The sequence below is a fragment of the Gopherus evgoodei genome, chromosome 7 (assembly GCF_007399415.2).
Source record: "Gopherus evgoodei ecotype Sinaloan lineage chromosome 7, rGopEvg1_v1.p, whole genome shotgun sequence".
Taxonomy (NCBI): Eukaryota; Metazoa; Chordata; order Testudines; family Testudinidae; genus Gopherus; species Gopherus evgoodei.
The window spans coordinates 80,983,804-80,988,843 of record NC_044328.1 but is presented as its reverse complement, the minus strand read 5'-3'; the positions used below and the strand labels follow the sequence as shown (position 1 = coordinate 80,988,843).

The following is a 5,040-nucleotide window of genomic DNA, read 5'->3' as shown; positions in this document are numbered from 1 at the left end:
GAATAGCATAGTTGAAATATAGATACATAATCAATATTCCTAACTTCAGATACAGAAATGATAGAGGCATGCAAATTGGATAATCACATTTCTTGAATTGTAATCTTTCCAATATCTCACATGAGCCAGCTGGCATAAAGTATATCTCAGTTATGTCATATTCATATCATAAGCATATTTGCATTCCATATTCCTTATGAAATGTCACACTCCCGACATCCCACTCTCCTGGGCACGTTAGCTCCTCTGGGTCTTCCTCTCATCCAAGAGTTATGGGGGAAATGGGCAGTTCCCTACAGGGGTGGTGTTAAACTGAGATGCCTCACTCCACCCAGTGTTGCCCAGGTCCAGAGCCAGTGGGGTGCAGTAGTGCAGGGCTCTGCACCCTTAGGGGAAATTGCACCCCACTGGGCAGGCTCCATACCATGGGTGCTGGAGCGTGTGTGTACATGGCTCCTTACATTGCTCCTTGCTGTGAAAGGCTGGAACCAGAGTAGCTGGGAGCTCCCCCACGGCTAGTGGTCCCTGCCTGTCTCGGATGGGCAGAGGGGGTTCTGGGTCAGGCCTATCCCAGTGCTGGCTGAGAAGGTTCTGGGTCAGGCCTGTCCTGGCACCAGCAGAGGGGGCTCTGGGTCAGGCCCATTCCAGCATGGGGCAGAGAGGGCTCTGGGTCAGGCCTGTCTCAGCACCAGCAGAGGGGGTTCTGGGTCAGGCCCATCCCAGTGCCAGCAGAGAGGGCTCTGGGTCAGGCCTGTCCCAGTGTGGGCAGAGAGGGTTCTGGATAAGGCCTGTTCTGGGGCAGGGCAGAGAGGGTTCTGGGTCAGGTCTGTCCTGGGGCTGGCAAGGAGGGCTCTGGGTCATGCCCATCCTGGCACAGGGCAGAGATGGTTAGGATCAGGCCCATCCCGGTGCTGGCGGAGAGGATTTGGGGTCAGCCCCCCCCCAGGTGAGAGAAGTGCACCGTTGGGCTCCATTCCCCTATCTCTCTGGTGCCCCCCTCCGGGGCTGGACGGCCTGGCCTCCTGTCACACAGTCTGAGCTCAGGCAGGAGGGGCTGCATGGCTGGAGACTCCCCCTTTCCTGCCTGTGCCTCTATCAGCTCCTCTCCCCTACCTCAGAAACCCCACAATGCTCGGTGATGCTGGGCTCTGCCCTATCTCGCACAGGCTTGGGCTGGCACTCTCTATCTAGCCCCACTCTCCCCGGGGCTTTGTGGGTGCAAAGGGGTCTCTTTCCTCCTGCTGAAGCCAGCCCCACCTGTCCAGCTGATCACTGCCGGGGGGCAGAGGTGTCTGAGGACGTCTCGTGCTGCTGCAGGGGAGGGGATCCCAGCTTGACTGGGGTTTCACCCATTATAACCCAGAGCCTTGGAAAGCATTATACCCACCCCCGACAGGGAGGCACACACTATTTCACAGATGGGGAAACTGAGGCACTGATAGGTTAGTGACTGGCTCAGGGTCACAGCGCAGTTCTGTGGCAGAGCCAGGCATGGAACCCAGACATCCTGGCGCCCAGGCCAGTGCATTAAGCACGCAAGCAGCCTTGCTGCGTGCCAGCTGGCGTCACTGAGTCAGTCCCAGCAGGAGAGGCCAGGCCGGACAGCTGCTGAGGACCTTGATCCCTCCAGATCTGCCTCTGCAGAGATCCAGGATCACAGGCAAAGCAGCTAAATAGGGCCGTTCCCTAGACATGTCTGGGCATCGCTGGGCCATCACCTTCAGGCCAGTGGAGCCCTGAGACCCCCATGCCAGGCTGGGATCCTGGCCCCCTGGGCACAGGCCCCCTCACATGCATTGGCGATGAGCGTTTCTGGATCCCACATGAGCAGAGAGCTCGAGGTGCTGTCCCAGTCCGACTGGGTGGGTCCCTGTCTGGCAGGTCAGGGCAGGGAATGGGTTCAAGGTGGGTTTAACAGAGGTGCCTCCTAGGGATAATGTGATGCTCCCCCCCTCCACCCCCAGGTCTGTGTTCAAAGGCTCCGCTGTGTGCATGTACTCCATGGCCGACATCCGCATGGTCTTCAACGGCCCTTCGCCCACAAGGAGGGACCCAACTACCAGTGGATGCCATATACGGACAAAATGCCCTATCCAAGCCTGGGCATCGTAAGTATGATTGGGGGCCTCCTGCCAGAGCGCCCGGCAGGGCTGGCAGCAGGGGAGCGGGGGTCCTCTGGGGATGGCTACAGTGATGGGCGCTGGAGGTGTGGGGCGAGGGACATAATCACAGAGTGCCCGCCAGTGCGTGTGTCTGGGCAGGGACCTCCCCTGGGCAGAGACTCTGACGCTGCTCCCCCAGGACCAGGAGTCCTGGAACCTGCCCCACGATGGGGCCTAGAGCAACTCCCCCTGGCCAAGCCAGGCCTGGCACATGACTCAAGGAGAGCCCTGAGAGTGGCAGACAGGCTGTGGCCATGAGGGGATGCATCTTGCCAGGGCTGGGAGGCTGGGCAGGGGGCTGAGGGAAGGGCCACGAGATTGTGCACTCAGCGTCAAGGGAGGGGGCTGGCACTGCCCTGCCCTGTGGGAAGCTGGCTGGCTCCAGGCCTGGCCATGGCCCTTGGAACCTTTGACAGCTGCCTGGGCTTCGCACAGCCTGGCCTGGTTTGGAAGCAGCCCAAAGCAATGGCCGTCAGCCAACCTTCTGTCAGCCTAGCCCTGGGTGGGCTGAGTCCCCTGCCAGGACCCCCCCACCATGGGCACCCTCAAGCCCCTCTTCCCAGCAGGGCCAGGGGCAACTTGGCCCTTTGGCTGCCTAGCTGCCTGCTGCGTGGAGAGAGGGCATCAGTGGGTGGGGTGCTCAGCCCAGCACTGCCCCATACTGACCTCGTGCCAGGGCTCTGCCAGTCTCTGCACCAGGGGCACACAGCCTGATCTGCCAGGGCAGAGGGTCCCCCTATACCACAATCCCAGGCCTCGGCAGAGGCAGGGCACAAGGCCAGTGCAGTGGGGAATGGAGAAGTCAGAGGCTCCCCGTGAAGGGGGCACATGTGAGATGATTGCCGTGGGTCGGGGTCTCATGGCACCCGATGCTGGCTGCAGGATGGGTGTGCCGATGCATTCAGGAAGGAAGAGGTGGGAAGAACAATGCCCAGGGGCATGAGCTGTCCTGGAGGTTGGGTGGGGTGGGGGCCATGCCCTGGGGATATGGCGGGGGGTGTGCCATGCGGTGAGGTGTCCTGCAGAATGGGTGGGGTGGGGGCCATGCCCTGGGGGAATGGCAGGGCCGTGCCATGTGGTGGGGTAGGGGCTGTGCATCGGGAGGCGGGCCATGCTGTGGGGTGGAGGCAGGGCCGGCGCTACCATTTAGGCAGCCTAGGCAATCGCCTAGGGCGCCAGAATAATTGGTGGGCGCCGTTTTGCTGGAGGGGGCAGCAGGCGGCTCCTGTGGAGCTGCCGCAGTGGTGCCTGCAGAGGGTCCGCTGGTCCCGCAGCTCCCGTGGAGCTGCCGCAGTCGTGCCTGTGGACGGTCGGCTGCTCGCGCAGCTCCGGTGGACCACCTGCAGGCACCACTGCGGCAGCTCCACCGGAGCCGCAGAGCACCGAACCCTCCGCAGGCACCACTGTGGCAGCTCTACCGGAGCTGCGGGACCAGCGCGCAGGGCACCAAAATTGCCATCCGCCTAGGGCGCTCAAAACCCTAGCGCCGGTCATGGGTGGAGGAATCATGCCTCAGGGGACAGGGCAGAGGTTGTGCCATGGGCTGGGGCGGGGGGAAACCAGACCACGGGTGGGAAGTGCAGGGAGGCCAAGCCATGGTTGGGAGAAGGGAGGTTGGGCTGTGGGGTGGAGCTGGTGTCTTAGCTGCCCACTCTGTGTTTCAGTGTCCCGGAGGCACCTTCACTCCCTCCATGAAGTCGACCAAGGATTACCCAGACGAAGTGATCAACTTCATGCGCTCGCACCCGCTGAGGTACCATGCTGTGTACCCCATGCATCGCCAGCCACTGGTGGTGCGCAGTAACGTGCACTACAAGTTCACCACCGTGGCCGTGGACCAGGTGGACGCAGCCGACGGGCACTATGAGGTGCTTTTCCTGGGCACAGGTACCCGCAGACGTGCGCTGGAGAAACACACAACATGGACCCACATGGGCCATGCGGGAGAGCATGCTGCCCGGCACTGGGCACAGCAGGGAGCTTAGCCTGCTCTGGGCCGGCTTGCCAGGTCAGCGTTGCCAGGGCTGCGCTCCCCGCTCTCCTCGTCAAACGTGCCTGGCGACCAGCTCGTTGACAGAGGAGCCTGGCAGAGAATTCCATCTGGAATCCCCCCCACCCAGTGGCTGCCCTAGAGCCCGTTCCGGGGGTGCAGCAATGGAGGCCAGGCTGTCTATTCAGGATGAATGGAGTGGGTGCCCTGTGGTGACGCCAGCCTGGCACAGAGCCGGGGAGGGTGTGGGAATCTGGAGGTGAGTGACCAGCCCCTCCAGGCTCCTGGCATGGGGTCAGAATCAGTCCCCAGAGAATGTGGTGCCCTCAGCAGGGACTCAGCCACCAGAACTGGGCCGCACCAAGCGGGGCTGCAGGTGGGGCAGGGTCTGCTCTGGCTGTCGGTTCCCCACCCCTCATGGAGTGATTGTGCCAGGATGATGCCCTGGGCAGACCCCAGCCCAACCCTGCTGGGCAGCCTGGCGCTTGCTGGGCCACATGGGGCCTGGGCCATCTGGGGCTGCCAGGGCAGGGTCTGTGCCAGGCCCCCGGGAACTAGTCTGGGGGCAGAGGGGCTCCTTTAATTGGGGGGCTCGTTTAACTGGGGGGTTCGTTGTGGGAGAGAGGCTGACGCTGCCTCGTCCCCTCTCAGGGAGCCAAGCCCTTGGCTGCCAGCCAGCCTGGGGAGCCCAGCCAGTGCCGCCACGGAGGTGGCAGGGAACGCTAATGACCCGGAAAGATCCCGTTAGCTAACGGATGTGCCGTCTCCTGGCCAGCTGTTCTCTCAGTCGCCCCTGCACAAGGAAGCCTGGCCAAATTCTCCCACCACCTGTCCCGCCCACCAGGGAATTTCCTCCCTGCCCCACCATCGGTGTAACGAATCGCCAGA

General features: G+C 62.4%; 1 pseudogene; it reads left to right on the top strand.

The window, feature by feature from the left end:
- Positions 1–884: 884 nt before the first annotated feature.
- On the top strand, positions 885–4,147 carry LOC115655220 (annotated as a pseudogene).
- Positions 4,148–5,040: the final 893 nt, after the last annotated feature.